The sequence below is a fragment of the Salmo salar genome, chromosome ssa23 (genome assembly GCF_905237065.1).
Source record: "Salmo salar chromosome ssa23, Ssal_v3.1, whole genome shotgun sequence".
Taxonomy (NCBI): domain Eukaryota; kingdom Metazoa; phylum Chordata; class Actinopteri; order Salmoniformes; family Salmonidae; genus Salmo; species Salmo salar.
In genome coordinates this window covers 45,414,852-45,429,586 of record NC_059464.1, presented here as the reverse complement: position 1 = coordinate 45,429,586, position 14,735 = coordinate 45,414,852, and the positions used below count along the sequence as shown (strand labels likewise).

The 14,735-nt window shown below is 42.3% G+C and overlaps 2 long non-coding RNA genes and 8 other non-coding genes across 12 annotated transcripts; all 10 read right to left on the bottom strand.

Moving 5' to 3' along the window:
* Positions 1–133: 133 nt before the first annotated feature.
* Positions 134–3,308, bottom strand: LOC106584772 (uncharacterized). Its single transcript, XR_001323820.2, has 5 exons — positions 3,166–3,308; positions 2,516–2,615; positions 2,046–2,126; positions 1,611–1,686; positions 134–1,363 (listed from the first exon to the last, which is right to left on the bottom strand). It is a non-coding gene; the product is annotated as an uncharacterized lncRNA (long non-coding RNA).
* LOC123729974 (small nucleolar RNA SNORD60) lies at positions 1,458–1,546 on the bottom strand. The gene has a single exon (XR_006761668.1). It is a non-coding gene; the product is annotated as a small nucleolar RNA SNORD60 (small nucleolar RNA).
* On the bottom strand, positions 1,885–1,954 carry LOC123729970 (small nucleolar RNA SNORD38). The gene has a single exon (XR_006761664.1). It is a non-coding gene; the product is annotated as a small nucleolar RNA SNORD38 (small nucleolar RNA).
* LOC123729973 (small nucleolar RNA SNORD60) lies at positions 2,361–2,449 on the bottom strand. Its single transcript, XR_006761667.1, has one exon. It is a non-coding gene; the product is annotated as a small nucleolar RNA SNORD60 (small nucleolar RNA).
* LOC123729971 (small nucleolar RNA SNORD38) lies at positions 2,765–2,834 on the bottom strand. The gene has a single exon (XR_006761665.1). It is a non-coding gene; the product is annotated as a small nucleolar RNA SNORD38 (small nucleolar RNA).
* Positions 3,309–11,050: 7,742 nt separating the features above from the next.
* LOC106597812 (uncharacterized) lies at positions 11,051–14,515 on the bottom strand. 3 transcript variants are annotated; one of them, XR_006761577.1, is made up of 5 exons: positions 14,127–14,515; positions 13,488–13,566; positions 13,018–13,098; positions 12,586–12,661; positions 11,051–12,342 (listed from the first exon to the last, which is right to left on the bottom strand). It is a non-coding gene; the product is annotated as an uncharacterized lncRNA (long non-coding RNA). The 3 variants fall into 3 exon arrangements; XR_001327004.2 differs by having other exon boundaries at positions 13,488–13,587; positions 14,127–14,513; XR_006761576.1 differs by lacking the exon at positions 14,127–14,515 and having other exon boundaries at positions 13,488–14,102.
* Positions 12,435–12,523, bottom strand: LOC123729975 (small nucleolar RNA SNORD60). Its single transcript, XR_006761669.1, has one exon. It is a non-coding gene; the product is annotated as a small nucleolar RNA SNORD60 (small nucleolar RNA).
* Positions 12,860–12,929, bottom strand: LOC123729969 (small nucleolar RNA SNORD38). The gene has a single exon (XR_006761663.1). It is a non-coding gene; the product is annotated as a small nucleolar RNA SNORD38 (small nucleolar RNA).
* Positions 13,333–13,421, bottom strand: LOC123729972 (small nucleolar RNA SNORD60). The gene has a single exon (XR_006761666.1). It is a non-coding gene; the product is annotated as a small nucleolar RNA SNORD60 (small nucleolar RNA).
* LOC123729968 (small nucleolar RNA SNORD38) lies at positions 13,737–13,806 on the bottom strand. Its single transcript, XR_006761662.1, has one exon. It is a non-coding gene; the product is annotated as a small nucleolar RNA SNORD38 (small nucleolar RNA).
* Positions 14,516–14,735: the final 220 nt, after the last annotated feature.

Below are 14,735 nucleotides of genomic sequence, written 5' to 3'. Positions count from 1 at the left end.
TTAGTGACCCCTACTGGTAAGTCAGTACTGCCAATGGCCACTATTACAGAGACAGTTTGTAGTGATCTGTCAGTTACAGAACTATGACCCAAACAGAAACTAGCATCCAATCACATTCACACAAACAAAGAGAAGACTTTAAAATAATACTTTATTGAATACCTTAACAGAACACAAGACCGAGGTCATCACACGAGACCATGCTGCTGACTGTAGGGACCATTTACAGGCAGGGTGAGAAAAGAAAATGTAAACAAAATAGTAATTAAAGTAATAAAACTACAGCCTACATAAATAAACACTATTGTGTGCCAAAATCCTGAAGTCCCCATTAAATGCCAGTCGCGCTGCCCTGTTCTGGGCCAACTAATTTGCCCGTGTCCTTTGTGGCACTTAACTGGACAGTAGTACAGGGCTGCAGTTCAAACAAAAGACTCTGCGAAAAACCCTCACCTTATGCCTTTAGAGGTTTACTGTCACCTCTTGGCAGGTGGTGCAAATTATTAGCCAAACAAGCGAAGCTTGCAACATAACACCCTCAGCCCTGGTTTTAGTAGTCAATTTACAAGCATAAGTAAAAACGAATGTAAATATGTTCTAAATTATACTACTAATGCACACAACTCGTAGTCATTTGGTTACCTTTCAGAAATTATAATACATTTCTTCAGAAGTTCCAGCTAGACAGGCTAACTGTAGTTAACTAATTAGCTAGCTAACATACAGTAGGTGTAAATTAGTAATTATACATTTAATTTAATTAGACATGCAATCATAATTGACGAGCCCATTAAAAAAAAACACAAGCTACCGGTGGCTAACAAGACAAATCGCAGGATGAACGAGTGATGAATTTCCAGGCAAGGCCATTTGATAATCATTCCTTCCTTGCCCTGCAAGTGTATACTCATCACGCAGCATTACAGGTTATAAGAAGTGTCCACTTAATGAGGGCTGAAGGGGTAGGGTGCGTCTTAAGTGTTTGGACTGCAGCCCAGGTCTGCTAAAACTAGGGCCTGTACGAATTGATTATCAAGCAACCAGAGCAGCGTTATCACAGAGACCTCATACGCCCCTAGCTACCGTTGAATCATTAAGTGTACCACTTCTGTGTACAATCCAGGGTTATACCAAACAGTCAAGTATCTTGAACTTGGCCAATCTCCACATTCATTACAAGATTTAGTTAATGATTTGGCCCAGATACAATGCTTAGTTTGATACAGAGCATATATTAAATAACACCAGCTGTGGGCAGTAACCACCCCTTCAACATGTTGGAAGTAGGTCAGCACCCTTCTGATTCTGAAAGACAACGCTCCAGAGAAACCACGGGAGGGGCTGCCCATCCCGTCTATGGAACCTGAAACAGAGGAACACGAGGTCAGCATAGATCCAAAACCTCACCTAGGCAACAGTTTGACAGTACTACAGTAACACCTATATAGTTAATAGCAGAACCTCAGAGTGGAGTTAGAATCAGAGGCTGTTACCAGCTCTCATACGAGGTGTCAGAAAAGTTATTTGAGTTGTGTCATCACTGGCTCTGCTGCTACTATACACCAACCACTAGAAGACAAAGTGTCTAGGCAGAACGAAGGGTTGTTTACCAGAGGACAGAGGGATGGTGGATCACTGCACATAACATGGTCTCAGATTGACCAACCAGAATGCAGCTTTGAGAGCCTGGTGGGAGAAAGACCAATCATATCAGGGATGCTAACTGGTAAGGGTCCAAAAAGACAATTAGCACAGAAACATGAAATATATTTATATATTCTTTTTAGCTAGACCAACATAGTGAGATATTTAGAGTGCTTCTATCAAAGGTCGGTAGTTATGTTATCCAGCCAACTAATTGGAGCATTTAAAAAAAAACGGGTCTTTCTCAGAGTCACTAATATCGATCATTATCATTCAGTAGCAGAACTGGACAAAGTTATCTTCATAGAAAGACCAGCACCAACAGTCATAAAAGACCCCAGAAAAGTTAGTTTCATCACTGCCTCAAGAGTCCTAGTGTGCAAGTGGAGAGCCTGGTTTACCTGAGGAACAGGGTGGAGGACCGTTCACTGCAGGTCACATGGTCAGACTGACACCAGACTGCAGAACTGGGCACTTGACTCCTGGTGGGATTAAGGATTAAAAAAATCTGAATACCTCAGTCACTGCAACCGTCACATTTAACAAGGTAAGTAAATTACATTTGTTCTTATTTACATTCACTGCCTAACCCCATCAAACCCTATCAGGACAATTGTGCACAGCCCTATGGGACTCCCGTTGTGATAAAACCTAGAATCAAACCAGGATCTGTAGTGACAGACTACTACAGTAACACCTATATATAGTTAGTAGCGGAGCCTCAGAGTAGAGTTAGAATCAGAGGCTGTTACCAGCTCTCATACGAGGTGTCAGAAAAGTTATTTGAGTTGTGTCATCACTGGCTCTGCTGCTCAACCTGACCAGGTGTTATCAGGAAACAGATTGATTAACATCGGTTAATGAGACTCACCTGACGACGTGATGGCAGCCTCTATCATGGACTTCCTAATGCCCGCCTCTGTAGACCAGAACAGATCAGCCAGTTTAGCCTGCTGGTGCAATCAGAACCCCTGTTACCGACGAGACAAATGGTCGTTTAATTAAACTACATGATAAATTGTTTATCACCGGTAATTAAGGCTTTGGCGCGGTTCTATTAAGGCCGGGCGACTAGCTAACTAACAAGTTTGAAATAATATGCTTTGTAAAAACCCAGGTCTTTCTCAGAGTCACTAATATCGATCACCATCATTCAGTAGCAGAACTGGACAAAGATATCTTCACAGAAAGACCCAATATTATAATTCAAACGTTAAGCGGCATAAAAGAAAAATGGCGCATTATCGACCCACGTGATTTAGCTACTGTTAAGATTAAACGTTTAGCTAGCTTCGAAGTAACGTTAAATTACATGCCAACCTGTTTAAGTTACTTTAAACATTAGCTAGTTATGGTAGCCACCTACCTAACTATACTTATTCCACTAAATTAATCATTGAAATAAACGAGAAATTGCTAGCCAAGTACTTCGTAACCCAGAACAGCTAAAGCAAACGAGGTGCAGCATAAAGTCCGTTAAGACCTAACTAGCTCTCAACAAGTCTGCAAATGATTACTCACCGAAAGTATATAGTCATTTTATGACGGATGCATTGTACTTGTTGTGCGGCTGCCAAATACAACTTAGTTTTATAACGACAGCCATAACTCTCCCCGACAGATTTCAAGATGCCAAACCGTGTCTTTGGTAGTGAAAGACTGAATGAGCGAAGAGCAGGGTATTTATAAGGCTTTTTCCTGTCTGGGGGTAGACCCACCGGCTAATCAGCCAATTATTCGTCTGTAGTTCTGAGCTACACAGGCTCCCGTAGGTTACACAGCATTATCTGTACTTCAATAACTACAAATCCCACGAACATTTTTTTAATGGTGAGCAACTTCAAGTACTGTTATGTTACCATCATGTCTAGTTCAGACGGTATTTACAGTGAAAGGTTTGTCCCTGACCATTTCTTATGTTTTATTGACGAAATAATGATGAATTCCTACTAAAGTCTTACCTAACGATTTCCATTATAAACACATTGGGATCCATTACTGACCACAGCACTGCTGAAAACAAAGCACTGTAACCTGATAAGTGATCATCACAGGAAGTACATTATGTTCCAAGATGGATGCAATGTAACTGATCCATTTTTTACCAAAAACCCACAGAGAAAATGTCTGTCCCTCAAAATGGCAAGAGCACTTAAAGAACTGAGTGAATCAAGTAAGAGTATAGAGAGGGAAATAACTCAAGTACAAACCAAGGCAGGTAAAAAAAAAGTGACATTTGAGAGAATTTGTGTCCAACATTTGTGGGATGTTTTATTTCAGCTCATGAAACATGGGACCAACACATTGCATGTTGCATTTATATTTTTGTTCATGTATACTTGACATAGCCCAGTCCTAATGTATATAATATATCATATTGTCTACACATTCTACCACAACAAGTTATTATTCTTATTTCTATGATACTCCTTTTTCATTGCTTGTTCTATTTTTGATTTGACGTTTGATTATTATTGATATCTGTACTGCACTGTTGAGGAGAGCTTGCAAGTAGGCATTTCACTCTACCGTTTATACCTGCTGTATCCTGTGTATGTGACAAATCAACTTTGATTTGATTCTCCCAGTAGGCTTCACTCTGTCTCAGTAAACTCCATTAATAAGAAGGCAGGGAGAGTGGCTGGCTGCTGAGACTGACTGGCCAGTGGCAGTATCCAGTATGATACTTAGCAGACACTTTCATCCTAAGTGACGTTTTATGGTACAGTGAGTGCATACAAAGGTATGTGTACAGGATCCCTGTGGGGAATGAACCCACAACCCCACCACAATCTAATCCAATCGAGCCACAAAGGACCACCATGTGTAGGCTATATAGGGCTGGTTTCCCAAACACAAATTAAGCCTAGTCCTGGACTAAAAAGCACTTTCAATGGAGATTCTCCAGGACTAGGCTTAATCTGGGTCCGGGAAACCAGCCCTTAGTGTAACAGTGTTGGCCTAGGCTATATGGTTGTCGTGAACACTTGTCAAAACCAGTCATACCTCTTTCTGTCTCTTCTCAGCTGCCTCTGCTAACATGCGTCTCCTCGTCTCCTGCGAATGGAGCAGAAGATGATGTTGAGTGTTTCAATCATAGAATTACATAGATAAGGGATTTATAGGATATCTGTGGTTTCACTGCTGGTCAAAAGTTTGGACACCAACTCATACATGGGTTTTTCTTTATTTTTACTATTTTCTACATTGTAGACTAATAGTGAAGACATCAAAACTATGAAATAACACATATGGAATCATGTACTAACCAAAAAAGTGTGTCACATATATTTTTAAATGCAAGCTTTTACAGAGGCAGTAGGATGGTTTGCCATGCTTCGCGCTGGTAGAAAGCCATCTTTACTTCTTGCTGCGGTGGGGTGCAGCCATCTTTACTTCTTGCTGCTGTGGGGTGCAGCCATCTTTACTTCTTGCTGCGGTGGGGTGCAGCCATCTTTACTTCTTGCTGCTGTGGGGTGCAGCCATCTTTACTTCTTGCTGCTGTGGGGTGCAGCCATCTTTACTTCTTGTTGCGGTGGTGTGCTGCACTCTTTACTTCTTTCTGAAGTGGAGTGCGGCCATCTTTACTTCTGGCTGCGGTGGTGTGCAGTCATCTTTACTTCTTGATGCGGTGGGATGCAGCCATCTTTACTTCTTGTTGCGGTGGGATGCAGCCATCTTTACTTCTTGCTGCGGTGGGGTGCTGCCATCTTTATTTCTTGCTGTGGTGGTGTGCAGCCATCTTTACTTCTTGCTGCGGTGGTGTGCAGCCATCTTTACTTCTTGCTGCGGTGGGGTGCAGCCATCTTTACTTCTTGCTGCGGTGGGGTGCTGCCATCTTTACTTCTTGCTGCGGTGGGGTGCTGCCATCTTTATTTCTTGCTGCGGTGGGGTGCAGCCATCTTTACTTCTTGCTGCGGTGGGGTGCTGCCATCTTTACTTCTTGCTGCAGTGGTGTGCAGCCATCTTTACTTCTTGCTGCGGTGGGGTGCAGCCATCTTTACTTCTTGCTGCGGTGGTGTGTGGCCATCTTTATTTCTTGCTGCGGTGGGGTGCTGCCATCTTTACCTCTTGTTGCGGTGGGATGCAGCCATCTTTACTTCTTGCTGCGGTGGGGTGCTGCCATCTTTACCTCTTGCAGGCGGTAGTGTGCGGCCACCACCAGGTAGCTGTCTGAGGTGAGGTCCTTGGTGTTGGAGGATCCCCTCCAGTCTGGAGATCTGGAGCATCCGACATGGGTCATGTTTCAGAAGGTAGCTCTCAAAGGTCTCCCAGCCTCCTCCCACACGCACCATCAGATCCTGGAGGTCTACAGTACTGCTGATTTTCTGTTCTACCTGATAATTAATAGAACTCACTTGGTGTCCCAGGTCTAAATCAGACCTTGATTAGAGGGGAATAATAAAAATAATAATGGAACTGGCTTTGAGATTTTCTGTTCTACCTGATAATTAACCAGTTAAACGTAACAAAAGGTAATCGAAAATGTATCTGGACAGCAGCAAATAAAATCTCTGTGAGAGATGAAGCCTTTAGAGAGACAGAGATGAGTTGCTTCAACAGCTTCCTGTTTTGGTCTAGCTGTCTACAAGGACATTTAGTGAGAAAGGAACTGCCCTGTTCCATTATTTCTCCAAGCTGCTGGTAAAATTACCATATAAGCAAATTGCTGCTGTTGCCATCTGCTGCACTCTGAAGGAGATAGAGGATCAATAGTAATGCATTTAAAACTCCTGATTATACTGTGCGTTGATGATTTTCCACATTGCTCACCAATCAATCAATTTAATGTACTGTCTCACGAATCATTCAGTTTAATGTACTGTCTCTACCTGCTCACCAATCAATCACTTTAATGTACCATCTCTACCTGCTCACCAATCAATCAGCCTAGTGTAGTGTCTCTACCTGCTCAATGTCTCTCTGATGCATCCATTTGCAACATTTACCATTGGGCCCATATTGTGATAAGGATCTGGACTGCCCTAATTGCCATGATGGTTAGAAGCCCCTTTTACCTGGATACATTAACAATAAACACATTAATAACAAGGCACATCAATGACCTTACTTCACTTTGACGGCTAAGTCTTTATATAATCTAACTCCTCTCAGGAGCTTGTTATCACCTGAAGGCATCATTTTGTTTGACTGATATTCGGTAGAGAACAGAAATCAGAGAAGTTAAGCATGTCCATCCTACATCCTGATATTACCAGGTTCTGACCACCAGATGGTGCTGTTCCTGCTATTAGGTGATTTTATTTTCAAGAAGCCACCCCCCCCCCACCTCAAAGTTTAAGGGTTAGCTCACCCAAATAAAACAAATTACATATTTGTTTCTTTACCCTGTAAGCTGTCTATGGACAAGGTATGACAGCAACCCATGCTTTGGTTTTGTAGGCCACTGATTCAAATGCTAACTTTTTAGGATATGTGGCACAAATCCAATGCAAGTCAATGATACCTACATTACCAGTTAAAAGTGTTCTACATTATAGAATAATAGTGAAGACATCAAAACTATGAAATCACACATATGGAATCATGTAGGAACCAAATAGGTATTTTTTGTTTGAGATTCTTCAAATAGCCACCGTTTGCCTTGATGACAGCTTTGCACACGCCTTGGCATTCTCTCAACCAGCTTCACCTGGAATGCTTTTCCAACAGTCTTGAATGAGTTCCATCATATGCTGAGCACTTGCTAGCTGCTTTTCCTTCACTCTGCGGTCCAACTCATCCCAAAATATCTTAATTGGGTTGAGGTGGAGTGATTGTAGAGGCCAGATCATCTGATGCAGCACTCCATCACTCTCCTTTTTGGTCAAACAGCCCTTACACAGCCTGGAGGTGTGTTGGATCATTGTCCTGTTGAAAAACAAATGATTGTCCCACTAAGCCCAAACCAGATGGGATGGTGTATCGCTGCAGAATGCTGTTGTAGCCATGCTGGTTAAGTGTGCATTGAATTCTAAATAAATCACAGACTGTGTCACCAGCAAAGCACCCCCACACCATAACACCTCCTCCATGCCTTACGGTGGGAAATACACATTGGGAGATCTGTTTACTAACACCGCATCTCACAAAGACATGGCTGTTGGAACAAAAAATCTCAAATTTGGACTACAGACCAAAGGACAGATTTCCACCGGTCTAATGTCCATTGCTCGTGTTTCTTGGCCCAAGCAAGTCTCTTCTTCTTATTGGTGTCCTTTAGTAGTGGTTTCTTTGAAGCAATTCGACCATGAATGCCTGATTCACGCAGTCTCCTCTGAACAGTTGATGTTGAGATGTGTCTGTTACTTGAACTCAGGGAAGCATTTATTTGGGCTGCAATTTCTGAGGCTGGTAACTCTAATGAACTTGTCCTCTGCAGCAGTGGTAACTCTGGGCCTTCCTATCCTGTGGTGGTCCTCATGAGAGCCAGTTTCATCATAGCGCTTGATGGTTTTTGCAACTGCACTTGAAGAAACCTTAAAAGTTCTTGAAATGTTCCGTATTGACTGACCTTCATGTGTCAAAGTAATGGACTAAAAAATATAAAAATATATTTCAAATTGTTTAACACTTTTTTGGTTAGTACCTGATTCCATGTGTTATTTCATAGTTTTGATGTGTCCACTATTATTCTACAATCTAGAACATAGTAAAAATAAAAACCCTTGTATGAGTCGGTGTCCAAACTTTTGACCGGTAGTGTATATTAGCATTTTCACACCTCATATCCAAATAATCTAAGCAACATCATGGATTTACACACATTTTTAGTTAGTTTACAATTTGCTTATAAAGTGTGAAAATGCTAATATAGGGTAGAACAAATAGGCCGTAATATGGTCTTTTTTTTTCCTGGAGTGACTTCCCCGGTGGTTTGACCCACGCACTGCTACTGATCCCATCCCAACGTGGATATAGTATCCGTTCTCTATGTCTGACAAGTAGTATTGAGCTGCGGCTTGGAGTATTGTTTCATGTAATATATTCCACGAATTGGGATTTTTTTTAACCTGTTAGGTTTGTGTGTTAGTTCAAGTAGAAAGAACATCGTTGTTGACTCACCCTACTTGCTGTGAAATGCCAATGCTGTGCTCTTTCATGTTGCCTTTGCCTAAATGGTCAATCACTCTGTCAAACAGTACATGTTTTCAACTTCTTGTCCTAGGCTACTTGGCTAAAGTACTTACACCAGGCCAGCTAGTGTACAATAGAATACCAGATCTAGCTACAAGTTGGACTTTCCATACGCTCAGGCCAGGGCCACAATGTATGAATTGATTAGATCAGAAGCACCGTTATAATCGTTGACCAGTACAGCAAATTAGGTAAAACCACAAATCCTTTTGCTTTGACCAGAGCTACACCATAATGGTAATCAACTAAGTTAAATGCTACATTGTCATATTACAAGTTTTAATGTTATGAACAGCTATACATAATGGCGTTTATACATTCCTCCGTAATAAATTAATTTCTACAATGCACCAGTTCTTTCCAGCCATTAGTTCAGCTCAATTCTTGTTTGAAGACTAAAGGACTAGACTAATTTAGAACATTGTCTTTGATGGGAATGTCATTGTGATTGCTTCTGAGAACATTGTGTCAGTCTTTATTTTAACCACTGACAAGTGTCCATTTAACATTCCCAGGCAAATTGCTGGAGCAGGCTGCTGGACATACGATGTTGATATACTGCTCCAAAAAATAAAGGGAACACTTAAACAACACATCCTAGATCTGAATGAAAGAAATAATCTTATTAAATACTTTTTTCTTTACATAGTTGAATGTGTTGACAACAAAATCACACAAAAATAATCAATGGAAATCCAATTTATCAACCCATGGAGGTCTGGATTTGGAGTCACACTCAAAATTAAAGTGGAAAACCACACTACAGGCTGATCCAACTTTGATGTAATGTCCTTAAAACAAGTCCAAATGAGGCTCAGTAGTGTGTGTGGCCTCCAAGTGCCTGTATGACCTCCCTACAATGCCTGGGCATGCTCCTGATGAGGTGGCGGATGGTCTCCTGAGGGATCTCCTCCCAGACCTGGACTAAAGCATCCGCCAACTCCTGGACAGTCTGTGGTGCAACGTGGCGTTGGTGGATGGAGCGAGACATGATGTCCCAGATGTGCTCAATTGGATTCAGGTCTGGGGAACGGGCGGGCCAGTCCATAGCATCAATGCCTTCCTCTTGCAGGAACTGCTGACACACTCCAGCCACATGAGGTCTAGCATTGTCTTGCATTAGGAGGAACCCAGGGCCAACCGCACCAGCATATGGTCTCACAAGGGGTCTGAGGATCTCATCTCGGTACCTAATGGCAGTCAGGCTACCTCTGGCGAGCACATGGAGGGCTGTGCGGCCCCCCAAATAAATGCCACCCCACACCATGACTGACCCACCGCCAAACCGGTCATGCTGGAGGATGTTGCAGGCAGCAGAACGTTCTCCATGGCGTCTCCAGACTCTGTCACGTCTGTCACGTGCTCAGTGTGAACCTGCTTTCATCTGTGAAGAGCACAGGGCGCCAGTGTCGAATTTGCCAATCTTGGTGTTCTCTGGCAAATGCCAAACGTCCTGCACGGTGTTGGGCTGTAAGCACAACCCCCACCTGTGGACGTCGGGCCCTCATACCACCCTCATGGAGTCTGTTTCTGACCGTTTGAGCAGACACATGCACATTTGTGGCCTGCTGGATGTCATTTTGCAGGGCTCTGGCAGTGCTTCTCCTGCTCCTCCTTGCACAAAGGCGGAGGTAGCGGTCCTGCTGCTGGGTTGTTGCCCTCCTCCACGTCTCCTGATGTACTGGCCTGTCTCCTGGTAGCGCCTCCATGCTCTGGACACTACGCTGACAGACACAGCAAACCTTCTTGCCACAGCTCGCATTGATGTGCCATCCTGGATGAGCTGCACTACCTGAGCCACTTGTGTGGGTTGTAGACTCCGTCTCATGCTACCACTAGAGTGAAAGCACCGCCAGCATTCAAAAGTGACCAAAACATCAGCCAGGAAGCATAGGAACTGAGAAGTGGTCTGTGGTGTCCACCTGCAGAACCACTCCTTTATTGGGGTGTCTTGCTAATTGCCTATAATTTCCACCTGTTGTCTATTCCATTTGCACAACAGCATGTGAAATTTATTGTCAGTGTTGCTTTCTAAGTGGACAGTTTGATTTCACAGATGTGTGATTGACTTGGAGTTACATTGTGTTGTTTAAGTGTTCCCTTTATTTTTTTGAGCAGTGTACTTCACTTATCCCTACTGATAAATCAGTACTGCCAATGGCCACTATTACAGATACTGCATGGATAGCAGTGATGGGTCATACAGGCAGAGTTGCATTAGAACTATAAACCAACCCAGTATCAATTTAATTCACACAAAATACCAGAACACGGTATAAAACTTTATTGACAAAAATATTCAAACTAAAACACCAGTCCTCACACTGGAGATCAACCATACTGTTGCTGACACCAGCTGTAGGGTACATTGAAATACATATTTTGTTAATGTAGTAGGCAAGTCCGTTAAGAACCAATTCTTATTTACATTGACGGCCTACACAGGCCAAACCCGGACGACGCTGGGCCAATTGCGCAATGCCCTAAGGGATTTCCAATCACGGCCAGTTGTGATACAGCCCAGAATCAAACCAGGGTGTCTAGTGAGGTCTCCAGTACTGAGATGCAGCGCCTTAGACCGCTGCGTCACTCAGTAGTTTATAGGTAGGGCAAGCAGAGGGAGGGGTGACGAGTACATTTTAAGGGATACTTTAGGCTTTTGACAACGAGGCTCTTTTGTCTACTTCCCGAGTCAGATGACCTCAATACCATTTATGTCTCTGCATCTAGTTTGAAGGAAGTAGCCAACTGGTGCAATTGTAAGTCAGCATTAGCAGATACCACAAAACATCTTAATTTTGCTAATGCTATTTAGCAATAGCTGGCTACTTCCTTTGAAACTGGATGCAGACCAAATGGATATCCATGAGGACATTGGACTCTGGGGAAGTAAATAAAAGGCCGCATAAAAATAAAAACTGAAGTATTCCTTTAAGGGCCAGCAGTACTTCCCTGTTCTGGGCCAACTAATTTGCCTGTCCTTTGTGGCACTTTAACATATAACTGGGCAGTAGTGTGAAAACAGTATTTGTTTTGTGGCTCGACAAGCAGTGCTTTATCACAGACATCCCCATTTTAGCTACCGTTACAGCAATATGTTTTCACAACTTGCTAAATTGATAACATGTTAAGTTAATTGAATTGTCCCATATGCAATGCTTAATAAGGACTGAAGGGGTAGTTTGGACTGCAGCCCAGGTCTGCTAAAACTAGGGCCTGTACGAATTGATTATCAAGCAACCAGAGCAGCGTTATCAGACCTCACCCCCCCCCAGCTACCGTTGAATCTTTAAATGTACCATTTCAGTGTACAATCCAGGGTTACACAAAATAGTCTAGTATCTTGAACTTGGCCAATCTCTACATTCATTACAAGATTTAGCTAATGATTTGGCCCACATACAATGCTTAGTTTGATACAGAGCGCATATATTGGATAACACCAGCTGTGGGCAGTAACCACCCCTTCAACATGTTGGAAGTAGGTCAGCACCCTTCTGATTCTGAAAGACAACGCTCCAGAGAAACCACGGGAGGGGCTGCCCATCCCGTCTATGGAACCTGAAACAGAGGAACACGAGGTCAGCATAGATCCAAAACCTCACCTAGGCAACAGTTTGACAGTACTACAGTAACATATATAGTTAATAGCAGAACCTCAGAGTGGAGTTAGAATCAGAGGCTGTTACCAGCTCTCATACGAGGTGTCAGAAAAGTTAATTTAGTTTTGTCATCACTGGCTCTGCTGCTACTATACACCAACCACTAGAAGACAGTGTCTAGGCAGTACGAAGGGTTGTTTACCAGAGGACAGAGGGATGGTGGATCACTGCACATAACATGGTCTCAGATTGACCAACCAGAATGCAGCTTTGAGAGCCTGGTGGGAGAAAGACCAATCATATCAGGGATGCTAACTGGTAAGGGTCCAAAAAGACAATTAGCACAGAAACATGAAATATATTTATATATTCTTTTTAGCTAGACCAACATAGTGAGATATTTAGAGTGCTTCTATCAAAGGTCGGTAGTTATGTTATCCAGCCAACTAATTGGAGCATTTAAAAAAAAACGGGTCTTTCTCAGAGTCACTAATATCGATCATTATCATTCAGTAGCAGAACTGGACAAAGTTATCTTCATAGAAAGACCAGCACCAACAGTCAAAGACTCCAGAAAAGTTAGTTTCATCACTGCCTCAAGAGTCCTAGTGTGCAAGTGGAGAGCCTGGTTTACCTGAGGAACAGGGTGGAGGACCGTTCACTGCAGGTCACATGGTCAGACTGACACCAGACTGCAGAACTGGGCACTTGACTCCTGGTGGGATTAAGGATTAAAAAAATCTGAATACCTCAGTCACTGCAACCGTCACATTTAACAAGGTAAGTAAATTACATTTGTTCTTATTTACATTCACTGCCTAACCCCATCAAACCCTATCAGGACAATTGTGCACAGCCCTATGGGACTCCCGTTGTGATAAAACCTAGAATCAAACCAGGATCTCTAGTGACAGACTACTACAGTAACACCTATATATAGTTAGTAGCAGAGCCTCAGAGTAGAGTTAGAATCAGAGGCTGTTACCAGCTCTCATACGAGGTGTCAGAAAAGTTATTTGAGTTGTGTCATCACTGGCTCTGCTGCTCAACCTGACCAGGTGTTATCAGGAAACAGATTGATTAACATCGGTTAATGAGACTCACCTGACGACGTGATGGCAGCCTCTATCATGGACTTCCTAATGCCCGCCTCTGTAGACCAGAACAGATCAGCCAGTTTAGCCTGCTGGTGCAATCAGAACCCCTGTTACCGACGAGACAAATGGTCGTTTAATTAAACTACATGATAAATTGTTTATCACCGGTAATTAAGGCTTTGGCGCGGTTCTATTAAGGCCGGGCGACTAGCTAACTAACAAGTTTGAAATAATATGCTTTGTAAAAACCCAGGTCTTTCTCAGAGTCACTAATATCGATCACTATCATTCAGTAGCAGAACTGGACAAAGATATCTTCACAGAAAGACCCAATATTATAATTAAAACGTTGTGCAGTGTACAAAAAAAAAGTTAACATCAGCGCACTATGGACCCACGTGGCACAAGCTAGGTTAATGTTAATTAGCGTTAAACCTTTAGTTAGCTTCGAAGTTTAGTTTACACCGGTTGGCATGTAATTTACTTTAAACATTAGCTAGTTAACATAAGTATTATTCCACTAAATTATTAATTGGAAGAGTCGTAAACCAAAATAGCTAACGTTAGCCATCTTGAAGCAAACTACGTGCAGAGAAAATAAATTACAAACTATGCTAACTCAATAAGTCTGCAAATCATTACTCACCAATTGTAGTTTATCATTTTATGACGGATGTATAATCTTTTCTGTCCGGATACCAAATATAACCTCGTTTTATAATGATAGCCATAATACTGCCGGCACCCTTCTCTAAATGTCTTGACTCAGCGAAAGAGCGAATAAGGGAAGAGCAGACTATTTATAGGGCTTTTTACTGGTCTGGCGTGTACGCCGCCTCATCAGCCAATTATTCGTCTGTAGTTCTGAGCTACAGAGGATCCCGCAGGTCAGACAGAATGATCTGTACTTCAAGGACTACAAATCCCTTTATTTTTTTGGCGAGCAACTTCAAAAACTGTCATCATCATGTCTAGTTCAGACGGTATTTACAGTGAAGGGTTTGTCCCTGACCATTTCTTATGCTTTATTTTTTTAAACCAAAGAGATACATTCCATTCGAATGGACGTCAAGAATTAAATATGTTTTTAATGATAATGCTGAATTCTTACTAAAGTCCTACCTAACGATGTCCATCATAAACACATTGGGATCCATTACTGACCCCTAGAGCTTATTAGCAGTACTGCTAAAAACAATTTATTTTATTTTATTTATTTCACCTTTATTTAACCAGGTAGGCCAGTTGAGAACAA